The 16393-nt window shown below is 41.6% G+C and overlaps 1 long non-coding RNA gene across 1 annotated transcript in view; it reads left to right on the top strand.

Annotated features, from left to right (window-relative positions):
* Positions 1 to 5826, top strand: part of LOC122209565 — a 31763-nt gene extending 25937 nt beyond the window's left edge. Inside the window, exons 3-4 of the long non-coding RNA XR_006197662.1 lie at positions 1983 to 2110; positions 5148 to 5826. This is a non-coding gene — a long non-coding RNA (uncharacterized LOC122209565). The remainder of the gene's footprint in view (positions 1 to 1982; positions 2111 to 5147) is intronic.
* Positions 5827 to 16393: the final 10567 nt, after the last annotated feature.

Below are 16393 nucleotides of genomic sequence, written 5' to 3'. Positions count from 1 at the left end.
AACATGATTTTTTAATAAGGTAAAAGAATGAAATAATTCAGTGTAAAAGAACTTGTTAATATCTAATCAAGAAATGCATTAAAGTTCCAAACTAGAAAGTCACCATATCAAATTCTGTAGCTTTCCTATACAGTAACCAAATTATCTAAGAAGAAAAGAAAACAATCCATTTACAATAGCATCAAAAACAATAAACTGCATAGGAATAAATTTAGCCAAGGAAATGAAAGATCTCTCTACAGAAAACTATAACACCCGCATACTGAAATGGAAGAAATTCAATTTGTATGAAAGAAACAGGAGAACACACAAGTCAGTGAAAAGCCATCCCATGTCCATCTTTTGGAGGAATTAATATAGATACAATGTCCATATTACCCAAAGCCATCTAGAGATTCAGTGCAATCTTTATCAAGACTCCGATGCAATTTTTATGCAATTAGAAACACATATCCTCAAATGTATTTGGAACCACAAAAAAAAAAAAAAAAAACCCAAGTAGCCAATGCCAAGAAAGAACAAAACAGGAGGCATCACACTTCTCGATTTCAAGCTGCATTCTAACACAAAGAAATCAGTTATGTCACTGGCATAAGCACACACACAAGACAATGGAACAGAAATTGAGAGCCCAAACTAAATCCTTGCATGAACAGTCAACTAGTATTTGACAAGGGAGTCAAGAATACACAGTAGAGAAGGGTAGTCTCTTGAATAACTGGGGCTGGGAAAATTGGATATACAAGTGCATAAGAATAAAGCTTAGCACCTTATGTTATACCACTCCAAGAATTAACTTGAAATGGATTAAAGATGTAAATGAATAGTACAGAAACAAAATTCTTCCCCATCGTTTCAGCTCTTACTATGCCAAGACGGAGCTGTTGAGGTGGTGAAGGGCTGGGTGGAGAGTAGTCCTGGACATAGAAGACTGTGTGTGTGGAACAGACTTTCTTTAGTTGTCTGGAATTATCCCTCTGATCCTTTAAGACTACCCACTTCCTTCCCCACATTTGCAGACACAGCTAGTACCATGCTGCCAGCAAGGCACTGCTTTGTCTCCTCCAACTCCTAGAAGTTCTAGGTGGGACCCAATGGGAACCATGGATTTTAGTGGCACTGATGCTGCCCTGTTGAAACCAGGTGGAGGGGAAGGAGACAGGTACCATTCCGGCTTCATTGGGGTTCAGGTATGTTAGTGTTGGTGCTGGGGTTGGATTTTTCACCTTTTACCCTACCAAATCTCAAAAGTTTAATTTCTGTCCTTCAGGTCCATCCACATGGTTTCCAGGATATTTCCTCCTTTCCCAGAAGTGCCCTCCATGTCATACCCCGTGGGCTGACTTTAATCACAACCCATGGGCTTTGGACCACGCCCATCTTCTCCAAACTGGGGTCCTCTGGGACCTCACCTTCCTCCTCCACCATGTGGAAAGATGATATGACCAGTATGAGTTGACTTCTAAAACACGTTTTGTCTTTTACTTGTTATGTGTTGAAGAAGATGCAGTGAGGGCACCACAGGGCTTTCAGGTCAGCCTGAGTGAGGATGTTGTAATGTTCTTCAAGTTTCTCAGGACATGCATGAAATGGGCAGTCATTTCCACATAGTGAGCTGGGCAACACGTGTTTCTGATAGAGAAGGAAAGACGCCTTATACGTGCTGACAGACATAGCACTCCCTAGGATGTAGCTTGTACAGAGATCATGTGCTGGGCTCTCTGAGCAATGAAACACACCCCTAACATGCTTTCTAGCGAGTTGAGACCTGAGCTGTTCACAGCTGCTTGATTAGCTATAAAAAACACCTGAACCAGGGCCCTGTAAACCTTCCTCAAGAGACAGGATCAGATCTCCCTCTTGTCCTCAAGGGTCACCCGAGGCACATGAAAAACACTCTGTCCCTGGTAAGGAACCTGAGAGTGTGAATGAGTTGAATATAATGAAACATGTTCAGGATGGTTTGTTTTTCTTCCACACAGTCTATGCAAGTCAGAATCAACCTCCATCCACCTCCATCCACCTCCATCCTTTATGAAACCTAAGACGTGATGCAGCTCCAATGGGAAATATCAGTTGTGTCTCTACCAAGGATGCAGAAAAAGACAAGGTAAATTCTGTTGCCAGTTTCAGTTGCAATGCTTTCTGGAAACTTTTATCTGGCCTTGTCTGGTTTTTTTGTTTGTTTGTTTGTTTGTTTTGGTTTTTTTTTTTTTTGTCTACTGTTGTCTTTACTGTTTGATTTACATCCTCACAAGCCTCCAGGCTTCTCCAATGTAACATCATCATGTTAGCTAGTGCCTCTGGACACCACAAGTGCATGGAGGCTGAGGACCACGTGGCTCTCACTTAGTGTTTGTGGAAATAACTTGAGGAGGATGACACTTCACTGCACCCTCAAGTCTTCTGGAGCGTCTGATTCCTTCAGCACCTTCTTTACATGGGATTATCCTGATTATTTTCATTTTTTCCTATTTCAGTGTAGGCCATGAATTTGTTCAGAATGTCTGCTATGAGCCTCATGACTGGAATAGATAAAAACTCTTTCCAACATTATATTGTGTGTTTGTGCAGTGCTGAGGGTTCTTAGAAAAATTTCAGAATTCATTACTAGTCCTTCTGTGTTGGTAAATGTATGATAGAGAATTTCTCCAGTTGTCCCCTAGGTGGAAATACTCTGAATTTTCAGAAGTGGCACGTGTAATAAAAAATGTACGTGGAACTGCAGTCGTGAAGGGAGAGAATCAGTGATTACCTGCAGGGCCAATTCCTCACAGAGTTCTTCAGTTGTGTTTATAGGAGTAGGTTCTCTTGTGTCCCGGGAGCAGTTGTAATCGGTACTTTGTCTCATGATACCTTATGGGAGTTTTGCACCTGAAATTGAGACATGTTTCTGTTCATTCTTTTACGTAGAATTTCTACCTCCCTTTTACAATGGCACAAAATAGCTCTGCAACTCATATTGTATTTAAAAGCTGAATTACCTGTGAATTAAGATAAACATACTTGAGACCAATGAATATGCACAGGTAATGTGTTTCCCTCAGCAAACACATATCCAGGACCCAATTCTGGACTCCAGGAACCCCCATCTCCTCAGAGGTCTCTGTGGCCTTGCACAGAAGATGTCTTTGTCAGGGAGGGAAGCAGAGTGAGGACAGGCATGGGATGGCAGGTAGAGCTTTGACCTTGGGGTGGCCCTGGATCTCTGTGTGGTTCTGGTCATTTCTTTCATTCCTCATGTTCTGTCTGTTCTCAGTGTGCTAATAAAAAGTCTTCAGATCTGGTGGAAGAGGACACCAGAGGGGTCCTGGACATAGATGCCTGCCTCTCTGGAATACGTTCCTTTATTAGACTGGCATTACTGCCATCAATCTTCTAGAATAGGACTCCTTGCCTTTCTGCATTTGTAAACATTGGCAGTGATGTGTGGCAACAGTAGTTTTTCCTTGTGGCATCTGGTACTTTCAGGCTATAGGTGGGACCTCATGGAAGGGTAGAGTTTTCTGACACTGATGCTCTGTTCTACTACGACCCATGAATGAACAAGGGGCCAGGTGCTGACACCTACTTCATTGTGTTTCAGCTCCTGTGGGCGTTCTGCTTCTGTCTGTCATACCAACACACCTGTCACTTCTGTAGGTCCCTATGGATGCAAGAGGACCTCCTTCTTTCCCAGGTCCATCCCCCACAGATACCCTTTATCACTGTTCATGGGTTCTATGGGCTACCTCCAGCTCCTTGATGTTCTCAGGTACAGGACCCATCACCTCCACCTCGACTATTTGTGAGATGAACTGAGCTCTATGAGCTGACATGTTCAGCATGTTCAGCTTCTATGTTGTTGAGTCTTTGAGAAGACGTAGAGATGGCCTCACACGCTTTGTGATGCAAGGGCGCTATTGGAAGAGGACACTGTTAAGATTCCTCAAGTTTCTCAGGACATACATATGTTGGGCTGTGTCATTTCCATTACTGAGCTGGCTGCATATAGCCTTTGTGGAGAAGGAAAGAGTCTTTTAATAGAAAAGCAGGCATATCAGTTCTGCAGATGTGCCTTGTACATAGTCCATGTCCCTGGCTCTGTGAGAGATGAGGCAAACCCTTACCATCAGGGGCTTCAACTGTCCTAATGGGGAGAGAGTCCCATGCATTAAATTACATGGAGCTTCTGGTCTACAATAATGGCAGCTCCAGTAATGGGTCCTTAAGTACAAGAGACGGAGACATGAATCTCATGGGAATGAATTGGAGACTGTGCATGAGAAGGGAGAGCTGAGATGGTACAGAGGGGAGGATGTTGGACTCAGTGAGATGGAGTTGGAGGCCATTTGTGGCAGGGCCCACAACCTGGGCAGGGAGAGTGAGCGCAAGGTGACATCCACACAGAGCTGCTGTATGGGTTCAAGGATAGTTCATGCAGGTATCATCTCTGAAATGTCATTGTGGCCAAAGTGCACCTAGTTCATTATCTAAATAAAGACTGTTATTTCTCTTGGAGGTTCTCCTGAGGGTTCTGGATCCTTGTGAAAGAATGCCCTGGAGATTTGTATTTTACCTTGGTTCTTATGGGATGCTTGTCTGCCTAAGTTTGTGTGCCTAAGTCTGTGAGACTAAATGTGATTAAAGGTTGTAGATTAGCTGTGTGGCTTCCTTGGCCTTCAGCCTGAATCAGACTCTTAGCAGGGAAGTCAGGGTTGACCAGGAAATGCCCCTGCTGGAATCTTGTCACCACACCCCTGAACCTACTTTCATGATGCTGCATGAAGGTGTACATCTCTGAAACTTCCCTCACAATTTCCAGAGGCACTGCCTGTGATCCTGATGTCTCAGCCCTAATGCCAGCTCTCAGTGAGGCCAACTCAGAGCCTCAGCATTGTAATCTGAGAAGCAGGAACAATGTTGGTCTCTGAGGTCAGTGCGATGAGGAGGTGGTTAAGCACATAAAGAATTTGTAAAATGTATGTGATGAGTGGGCATTCACTCTTCTCAGGGTGGAAATGAATGTATCTGCACACAGATCACCAACAGATGTTCATTCAGTTTCATGAAATTAAGGGTATAATGCCTGAGGTTGGGAGACTGGCAATTCCTGTTTCAAAAGATACAACAAAAACACCTGTGTTTTTTTTTCTATTAAAATTCAGGTCGTACTTTACAAAGAAGGAAAAGATAAATATGAGAATGTGTATATTCAGGCATCTACATCTAAGATCTGAGGTAGACACACAAATGCAGCCACACAAATATGTGCTCATCCAAGGCCACAGATGTATTATAGAAGACAAAATGCATGGAGAAGAACAGAAGATCCCTTTGCAATAAGTCAAAATTACTTTGACATAGAGGACAATCCGTTTGAAATTTGAAGAGGACACTGAACCATTACAAACCAGCTATGGTTATTATTTATTTAGAGATGGTGTCTAATCTGTCCCTTGGTCTGAATGCTTTCCCTGACCACCCTGTCCACTCCACTTTGTTCTTCCCTAATTTCCCCTAATACACTTGTCACAGTTGTGTTTCTGTGTCAGCATCTGCTTCCAGGAAAATCAACACTCATTCCCCATCAAGCGCACACTTTGGGGTTCCTGTATATGCAGTTAGCCAACACATAGTATGTACAGGATTGGTGGAAGAAGACAGATCATTCTTTGGGGTTGTAATGCCTGGAAGGGACCTATAGTTCCATCTGAGGAGTTGGATACGTCCTTTAGGGAGACCTGGTGGTGGTTGTTATATCTGTAGATAGATACTCATGAGCACACGGCGTGCGTGCTAGTTGATGGGGTTTGTGCTGATGAGGAGGGCAGGTATCTGTCTCCAGGAAAGGGTCTCTTCCGATGCTGAGGAATGGATTCAGGAGACCAGTGGGGAGGCCCTTCATTAACTCAGCTCTTGTGCCCTTGTGCACCTTACCAGCTTCCCCCAATAGCACCAATCTAGGTGGCCTCCAAGGGAGCAAATGGGGCAGCTTTTGTGGTGAGTCACATGATGTCCCACAAAGCTTCCCGTGTTGCCTTACTGAGGGATGGGTAGGGCAGAGCTCCATGGTCTGAGATAGGTTCCTTCGACACCACCCAGGAGAGTTGGGTGTAAGCCTATGGCTCCTTCTACATCGGCCAATCCAATCCACTTTGCCCCAGGGACTCTGAACCTGTGAGCCCCTTTTTCCTCCCAGCTTAGGGAAGCAGCCAGCTCTCCAGCAGCTTTTGGGCCATGGCTGGGCCACCAAGGGTAAATGTCTGGCTGTCCACGTGCTGCCAGCATTGCTCTAGCAAATGTCAACGTGAGCAGCTGCTGTACAGGGGATTCTCCTCCATTGTGATCAGGGCCTGGGACAAAACAAGACATGAGAGAGGGAGAGACGGGAGGGCCCTGTGCTCCTGGACAGGGCTGCATGCACAGAGCAGATAGCCTGAAGCCTGGGGAGAGTTGGAGAAAGAGACAGGCAGGGAGAGAGACATTGAATTTGTGATAGGGGAATTGGGCAAGTCCTAGAGAGTGAAAGGAAGAAATAGAGAGAGATGTGGTTAGAGAGAAAGAGAGACAAAGAGGAAGTACAAGGAGAAAGTAGAGACCTGGTCCAGGAATGTGGATGGGGTGGGGTGGGCCAGGGGAGAAGGGGATGTATGAAGTGTCTCTGAGTGCTGGGGCAGAAATGGCTGGTATCATGGGCATCAGTGTTCCGTGACTCCAGATTCCAACATCCCTGGGGCCAAGCTTTGCAGAGGCTATTGCATTTGAAAAGATGGGTATCCCTCATTTCTCCTGGAATTGTGGGGGCACAGCCTCATGTTCTGTCATGGAGAGGGATGTCTTGAGGGAGAGTGTGCTGCTCTTTGGCAGGTAAATACTAGAGCCGCCCTGTGGGGAGGGGACCCGGACCCATCTCTCTCACTGCCCCAGGCCCTGTTGGATTTCCCCGCCGCTCCCTACCAGCTGCCCTTCCTCATGTTCTGAACCCAAGCATCAGGCATTGTGTTGCCTCCAGGTCCGGCAGTCTGGACCTGGCAGAGTTGAACTGCTGATAGTGATAAAAAGTATTTGACAAGAAGGTCCATATTCTCCCTCTGGAACTAGCGGTGTGCATCAAGATCGTGGGTTTCTATCCTCCTGTCCACTGCCAAACTGAGGATGCCAGATGGTAAGCGAACCCTTTAAAACACCATAGTCTTCTCTTACATCAAATTCAAAGACATTTTCTTGTCCCAGCTTTAATTCTGAAGAGATGGCAATTAGTAATTGAAGGCATAATGAATGGTCCTATAGGAATTTGACCTATATGACTGATGGACATTATTTCATACATCTGTATCCCTAAAGCACATTTCATTGGAAATATTAGCCAAGGATACATACAGTAAATTCATAACAGATGCGTAGCTCCTTATAAGTTGCATTCTGACCCTGCCACATATGTGTCATCATAGATATTATTAGTGACTATTCAGATAAACTCTCAACATCAAGATGGTGATGTTAGAGAACCTAGTATAAGTGTAATTTCACAGGTCCTAAATTAGGAATGATTTTTTTTTAATTTAAAATGTTTCTGTTTTTCTTTTTTGGAGAGAGCCTGAGGGAGGGAGGGGGGAGAGAGCAGGAGACACCGAATCTGGGGCAAGCTCCAGGCTCTGAGCTGTCAGGACAGAACCTGACACGGAGCTCAATCTCATGGACTGCAAGATCATGACCTGAGGGGAAGTCGGACGCTTAACTGACTAAGCCACCCAAGCACCCCAGGAATGATAGTTTATTGACAAAAAAATAAATTAATTAATTAATTAAAGATAACATAAAGGATGTCGACTTTTCACTGAAATATTCTTCACACATTTGTTGTATTAGTTTTAGGCATACATTGTAGTCATTCCATATGCCTATAAATTATGTTGTACTTAAGCACAAGTGTAGCTATCCTGTGAAAGCATGCAACAATATTATTACAGGATTGACACTATTCAATTGGCTGTCTCTTGTATCCCTAGGACTCATTCATTCCATAGCTGGAAGGAGTTATCTCTGTCTCAAAGGTGTCAATTCTTCATCTAACCTAAACACTCTGGTGGTAAACACAATTACTTGCTCAGCATGTGTAAATTGGCGGTCTATTTTTCTGTGGACATTGCTTAAAACATTACAAATGATGCCATTATGTTAATAAATTCGGTTTCATTCTTCACTCAAAAGAAGGGAGAAGGAAAAGATTTGTGTCCCAGGCCCTGTCACTAAGACCCTTCCCAATGTGGAGAACAGGCTGGGTTGCCCAGAGCACCTTCGGTCCCTCAGCTGAGCCCCCAGGGCCTTCAACATTGCAGGAATTCCCATGGTAGCCAGCAGAGAGAGCTCAAGGACCACAGACCCAGAGGGGCGGGTTCCTCTGCCTAGGCAGTGATGGCCAGCAGAGGGCGCACCATCGGCTTTTCTGACCCAGGGCACTTCAGATCAGGAAGGGCTGCTGTTGCTCCCAGAGGACACAGGGCCTCTACCGCTGTCTCAGGACACAGATCAGAGCTGCGTTTCCAGCAGGTTCTGCCACAAGCCCCAGGGGAGACCTTGGGAGGTTTGCAGCAACTTGGCATCTCCTGAGTCGCCAGAGAGAAGCTGCCTTATTGTACTGAGTGCTGAGGAGGGGGCGCTGGGTGGCCTCCCTGGGCAAGCTGGTTGCTAAGCAGCACAGGCCCTTGCATTTCCTGGGTTGTTCCCGTGTTTCATTCCTCCACTGCCTGGACAGTATTTGAACAAGACGTATTTTATGAAAGGACTAGTGGATTGCGGGGTCCCACGACATCACCTCATAGATGCAGTCGATGGTTTGTTCTGGGTTCAGGCTTGTTTCCGGTAAGAAACCCTGACAAATTCAGAAGAACGGGAGCTGCATTCCATTAGGACTTGAATACTTGAAATGTTCATCTCAGGACCTTCTAGAAGAATGAGCTGGGACCCACTTTCCGAGTCCTGCTGGAACCAGAGACCAAGGTAAGGGCACAAACTGTCCCCCACATCATACATGCTTTTTTAAAAAAATTATGGTTATTTTTCCAACCTAATGAAGCGATTGAAAACTACAGAAAACCTGGTAGGTTGGTGTCTTAACCTTATGTTATCTTTTACTTTAAATTGCACTTAGTAAACATACAGTGTAATATTAGATTCAGGTGTCCAATATAGAGCAACCCTTCCATACGTCACCTGGAGCTCATCCCAGGTGCACTTCTTAATCCCCAGCAGCTGTTTCACCCATTCCCTCACCTCACTGTGGAAGCCCTCAGTTTGTTTCCTAGTTAAGAGTCTGTTTGTTTGTCACTGTCTCCTTCCCCCCACCCCTTTGTTTTGTTTCATTTCCACGTGTTAGTGAAATCATCTGGTATTTGTCTTTCTCTGACAGGCTTATTTCACCCAGTATAACGTTCTCTCGCTCCATCCACCTCGTGGCCAATGACAAGATTTCCTGTTTTTACGGCTAAATAATATTACATTCCATACACTACATCTCAGTTTATTCATCAGTTGATGGATGTTTGGGCAGTTTCTGTAATTTGGCTGTTGTAGAAAATGCTGCTGTAAACATCAGGGTGCATGTATCCCTTTGAAGAATTATTTTTGTATTCTTTGTGGAAATACTTCGTAGTGAAATTGCTGGATCGTAAGGTAGTTCTATTTCCATTTTTTTTTTTTTAACGAATCTCCATGATGTTTTCCAGAGTGGCTCCACCTGTTTGCATTCCTACCCACAGTGCAACAGGGTTTCTCTTTCCCCTTATCCTTGCAACACCTGCTGTTTCATCATTCATTGATTTTAGTCATTCTGACAGATGTCATGTGTTATCTCATTGTAGTTTTGAATTGTGTTTGCCTGAAGATGAGTAATGTTGAGCATCTTTACATGTGTCTCTTGGCTATGTGTATGTCTTCCTTGGGAAAATGTCCATTCATGTCATCTGCCCATTTTTAATTGGATTTTTCATTTCTTGGGTGCTGTATAACTTTATATATTTTGGACACTAAACCTTTATCAGATGTCGTTTACAAATATTCTTGTAGGTGTTTTAGTTTTGTTGACTATTTCCTTGGTGACAGACTTTTTATTTTTATGAAGTCCCATTATTTTTGCTTGTGTTTCCCTTACCTCAGGAGATATATCTACAAAGATGTTTGTACGGCCAATGTCAAATAAGATACTGCCTGTGTTAGGTATCCTCTGGGATTTTTATGGTTTCAGGTTTCACACATAGTTCTTTATTCATGTTGGATTTATTTTTGTGTATGTTGTAAGAAAGTGGTCCGTTTGTGTTTTTGTTTTGTTTTGCAGGTTGCTGTCTAGTTTTTCCAAAACCATATGTTGAGGAGACTTTTTTTTAACTTCATGTATTTATTTTTGAGAGAGAGAGAGAGAGAGAGAGAGAGAGAGAGAGAGAGAGAGAATATGCAGAAGAGGGGCAAAGAGAAATGGAGAGAGAGAATCCCATGCATGCTCTGCACTGCCCTGAGATCATGATCTGAGCTGAATCCACAATCACACGCTTTGGAGCCACACATGTGTCCCAAGAGTATCTTTTTTTCCCATTGGATACCCTTTCCTGCTTTGTTGAGAATTAATTGACCATATATGTGTGAGTTCATGTCTGGGTTTCCATTCTATTGATCTCTGCGTCTGTTTTTGTTGTTGTTGTTGGTTGCCAGTACCATACTGTTCTGTTCAGTACAGCTTTGTAATATAACCTAAAGTCTAGAAGTGTGATGACTCCAGCTTTAGTTTTGGTCTTCAATTTATTTTGGCTGTTTGGGGTCTTTGTCATTCCATACAAATTTTGGGATTATTTGTTCCAGTTCTGTGACAAATGTTTTGTTTGTGTGATAGGGATTTCATTACATGTGTAGATTGTTTTGTGGAGTGTAGACCTTTTAACAGTATTTTGTTCCTCATATCCGTGAACATGAAATGTATTTCCTTTTCTTTGTGTCCTCTTCCATTTCTTTCATCAGTGTTTCATAGCCTTTAGAGTACAGGTATTTCACTTCCTTGGTTAGGTTTATTCCAGGTATCTTGGGGTATTTGGTGCACCTGTCAATGGGATTGATCCCTTTTCTCTTTCTGTTAATTCATTATTCATCTATAGAAATGCAGTAGATTTATGTAAATTGATTTCTGTATATTGTGATTTGTCAAATTCATATATCAATTCTAGCAATTTTTATGGGAGTCTTTCATGTTTCTTATAGAGAGCATCATGCCAGTTCCAAATAGCGAAAGTGCTACTTCTTCCTTACTGATTTGGATGCCTCTTATTTCTTTTTGTTGTCTGACGGCTGTGGCTAGGACTTCTAGTACTATGTGGAATAACAGTGGTGAGAGGGATCACCCTTGTCTTGTCCCTGACCTTGGAGGAAAAACTTTCAATTTTTCCCCATTGAGGATGAGATTAGCTGTGGGTTTTTCCTAGATGACCTTTATTATGTGCAGGTAGGTTGAGTCTCAATGTACTTTGTTGAGGGGTTTTATTAATGGATGTGAAATTTTGTGAAATGGTTTTCCTGCATCTGTTGAAAGCATCATATTTTTCTTACCCTTTCTTCTACTGTGGTGCATCATGTTGATTGATCTGTGAATGTGGAACCACCCTTGCAGCCCAGGAATATATCCCACTTGATTATTGTAAATGATTCTATTAATGTATTGTTGACTTTAATTTGAAGGTATTTTAATGAGAATTTGTGCATACATACTCATCAGGCTATTGGTCTGAAGTTTTATTGAAAAAAATTTAGCACATTTAAAATGTTTATTTCTTTACTTGGAGAGATAGAATACATAAAAGTGAGGGAGGGGCAGAGAGACCGGGAGAGAGAATCCTGGCCATGCTCCACACTGTCAGCGCAGGGTCCAACATAGGATTCGAACCCACACACCGCATGATAATTACTTAATCCGAAATTAAGAGTTGGGACAGTAAACCGACTGAGCCACGCAGGCACCACTACAGTTTTTGGTTTTAGTGGATGTTTTCTCTCGTTCTGGTATCAGGGTAATGATGGCCCCATAAGATCAATTTGTAAGTTTTCCTTTTTTTTTTGTTTTTTTAATAATTTGAGAAAAATAGATATTACCTCTTCCTTAAATGTTTGGTAGAATTCATCATTGAAGCCATCTGGCCCTGAACTCTTGTTCCCTTGGAGGGAGAGGGTTTTTTGCTACTGTTTTGATTACTTTGTTTTCAGATTTTATGTATCTTCCTGTTTCAATTTTGGTAGTTTGTGTGTTTCTAGAAATTTGTCCTTTTTTCTCAGAGTGTCCAATTTGTTGCATATACTTTTTCATAATATTATCTTCTAACTGTATTTTTGTGGTGTTGACTGTAATTTCTCCTTTCTTATTTGTGATTTTATATGAGTCCTTTCTCTCTTCTTTGTGAAAAGTCTTCCTAGGTGGTTTTCATGTTGATTGCTGTTTTCAAAAACCCAACCCCTGGTTTCATTTATTTGGTCTAGTGTCTTTTTGGTTTCTATATTCCTTACTTCTGTATTAATCTCTATTATTTCCTTCCTTCTGCTGTTCTTTTTCTCGTTCCTTTAGTTGTAAGTTAGGATTGTTTGAGATTTTTCTTGCTCTTTAAGGTAGGCTTGAATTGCTATATACCTCCATCGTAGACTACTTTTGCCACATTCCAAAGGGTTTTACCAGTGTATTTTCATTTTCATTTGTTTCAGTGTAGTTTCTCATTGATTTCCTGTTTAGCCCATTCATTTAGTAGTATGTTATTTAACCTCCCTTTATTTGTGGCCTCCCCCCCACCTTCTTTTTGTGGTTGATTTCAAAAACCACAGGTTTTGAGGTTTTGAAGGTTTTTGAAGGTTTGCTAGCTTTGCAGTCAGAAATGATGCTTGGTCTGATCTCTGTCTTTGGGTACCTCTTGAAGCCTGATTTGTGACCTAGAATGTGATCAGTTCTGGAGAATGCCCATGTGCACTTGAAAAGAATGTGTACTCTGCCATTTTAGTATGGAGTGTTCTGAATATATCTGTTAAAGCCATCTGGTCCAGTGTGTCATTCAAAGCCATTGTTTCCTTGTTGATTTTCTGTTTACATGTTCTGTCCATTGATGTGAGTGATGTGTTAAAGTCCTCTACTATCGTTATATTATTATAAATGAGTTCCCTTATGGTTGTTGTTAAATGTTTTATATACTTGGTAATTGAATGTTGGGTGCATCAAAATTTATAATCATTGGATCTTCTTGTTTGGTTGTCCCTTTTAGTATGAGATCGTGTCTGTCTTCATCTCTTGTTATAGCTTTATTTATTTTTTTATTTTAAGTCTTAGTTGACATACAGTGCATTCTTAGATTCGGGAGTAGAATTCAGTGATTCATCCCTTACATACATACAACACCCAGTGCTCATCACAACAAGTGTTCCCCTTAATACTCGTCCCCCATCTAGCCCAGCGCCGACCCATCTCCCTCCATCAACCTTCAGTTTTTTCCTCTAACATTAAGAGACTCATGTAGTTTGTTACCACTCTTCTCTTTTCCTGCCTCCTTCCGATGTTTTCATCTGTTTTGTTTCTTACATTCCACATGAGTGAAATCATATATTTGTCTTTCTCTGATTGACATATTTCACTTAAAATAACACATTCTAGCTCCATCCACATCGTTGCAAATGGCAGGATTTTATTCTTTTTGAAGCTGAGTTATATTTCATTGTATATACACATGTATGTATGTATGTATGAACATACACATATGTATATATGTACATATGCGTATACATACTTATACACGCACAACACGCACACACAACACACAACTTCTTTATACTTTCATCAGTTTTTGGATACTTGGGCTTTCTCCATAGTTTGGCTACTGTTGATAATGCTGCTATAAATATTGGGTCATGCAATTTCACTAATAGGTATTTACCCAAATGGCACCAAAATAGAGTCTTGGTTTTAAAGTTTATTTTGCCTGATATAAGTATTGCTACTGGCTTTCTTTTGACATTATTGGCATGATCAATGTTTCTTCATTCCCTCGCTTTAAATCTGCAGGTGACTTAAGTCCAAATAAGGATTTGTAGGCAGCATCTAGATAGGTCTTGTTTGTTGTTTGTTTGTTTGTTTGTTTTTTCTTTTGTCCATTCTGACACCGTATCCAATGTCTTTTGATTGGAGCATGTAGTTGATTTACATTCAGAGTAATTATTGATAGGTATGTATTTAGTGCCATTCTACTAATTGTTTTGCCATTGTTTCTTGATGTTTTCTGTGATCCTTTCTTGTCTGTAACACTTTCGGTCTTTCATTTCCACTCAAAGAGTCTGATTTCAAAAATTTTTTTAATGTTTATTTCTGAGACACAGACAGAGCACAAGTGGGGGAGGGGTGGAGTGAGAGGGTGGCTCAGAATCAGAAGCAGGCTCCAGGCTCTGAGGTGTCAGCACAGTGCCCAATGTGGGGTTCGAACTCACAAACCATGAGATCATGACCTGAGCCGAAGTCGGTCTCTCAACCAACTGAGCCACCCAGGTGCCCCAAACAGTCCGATTTAAATATTCTTTGCTTTTCACTGGTAGTACATTTCTTTACTTATTTTTAATATTTCTTCTTTTTTAAATTTAAGCCCAAGTTAGTTACGTTATAGTGGAATACAGTCTCAGGAGTAGAATTTAGTGATCCATCAAGTACAAAATATACCCAGTACTCATCTCAAGTAACCCCCCTAAATGCCTATCACCCATTTAGCCCATACCCCTATTCAGTTACCCTCAAGGAACCCTGAGTTTCTTCTCTGTATTTAAGAGTCTCTTAGATCATTTGAATCCCTCTCTGTTTGTATCTTATTTTTGCTTTCCTTTCACTAGGTTCATCGGTTGTATTAAATTCCACAGATGAGAGAAATCATATGATATGTGTCTTTCTCTGACATATTTTGCTTGGCATAATAAAGTCCGATTCCATCCACGTTGTTGCAAATAGCAAGATTTCATTGTTTTTGATCGCTGAGTAATTCCATTGTACGAATATACCACATCTTCTTTATCCATTCATCTGTCAGTGGTCATTTGGGCTCTTTGCCTAATTTAGCTTTTGTTGATAATGCTGCTATAAACATTGGAGTGCATGTGCCACTTTGAGTCAGCGTTAGTGTATCCTTTGGATAAATACCTAGTAGTGCAATTGCTGGGTCCTAGTGTAGTTCTATTTTTAGTTTTTTGACGCATCTCCATACTATTTCCCAGAGTGGCTACACCACTTTGCATTCCCACCAGCATTGCAAAACCGTTCCCTTTCTCTGCATCCTTGCCAACATCTGTCGTTTCCTGAGATGTTAATTTTAGCCATTCTGATAGGTGTGAGGGGATATCTCATTATGGTTTTGATTTGTATTTCAGTGATGATGAGTGAGATTGAGCATCTTTTCATGTGTGACCATTCTGGATGTCATTTTTGTTAATGTGTCTCTACATGTCTTTTGCCCATTTCTTCAATGGGTTATTTGGTTATTGGGTGTTGAGTGTGATAAGTTCTTTTTAGATTTTGGATACTAACCCTTTATCTGATATGTCACCTGCAAATATCTTCTCCCATCTCATTCAGTTGTCTTTTAGTTTTGCTGATAGTGTCCTCTGCTGTGCAGAAGCTTTTTATCTTGAGGTCCCAATAGTTCATTTCGGTTATTATTGCCCTTGCTTCGGAGACATGACAAGCAAGAAGTTGCTGTGGCCAGGATCAAGGAGGTAGATTGCCTCTTTTCTCCTCCTCTAGGATTTTGATGGTTCCTTTCTTACATTTAGATCTTTCATCCATTTTGAGGGGTGTGTGTGTGTGTGTGTGCGTGTGTGTGTGTGTGTGTGTGTAGTTTATGAACATAGTCCAAGTTCATTCTTCTCACTGTCCAGTTTTCCCAATACCATTTGCTGAAGAGACTATTTTTTTTTCCATTGGATATTCTTTCCTGCGTTATCAAAGATTACTCGGCCCTATGTTTGAGGGTCCATTTCTGTGTTCCCTATTCCAGTCCATTGATGTCTGTGTCCGTTTTTGTGCACGTACCATACTGTATCGATGATTGTGGCTTTCTAATACACCATAAAGTCCAGAATTGTAATGTCTCCAGCTTTTTCTTTTTCAACATGACTTTGGCTATTTGGGGTCTTTTCTGGCTCCTTACAAATTTTAGGGTTGTTTGTTCTAGCTCTGTGAAGAATGTTGTTGTTATTTTGATAGGGATTGCATTGAATGTGTTGATTGCTTTCGGTAGTACTGACATTTTAACAATATTTGTTCTTCTAATCCATGAGCATGGAAAGTTTTTCCCTTTCTTTGTGTTTCTTCAATTTCTCTCATACACGTTGTATGGTTTGTTCCTTTATTTTTTTTTTTAATGTT

Source organism: Panthera leo, chromosome E3 (genome assembly GCF_018350215.1).
Source record: "Panthera leo isolate Ple1 chromosome E3, P.leo_Ple1_pat1.1, whole genome shotgun sequence".
NCBI lineage: Eukaryota > Metazoa > Chordata > Mammalia > Carnivora > Felidae > Panthera > Panthera leo.
The sequence above is the reverse complement of the archived record's forward strand: the minus strand, read 5'-3'. Positions and strand labels throughout refer to the sequence as shown.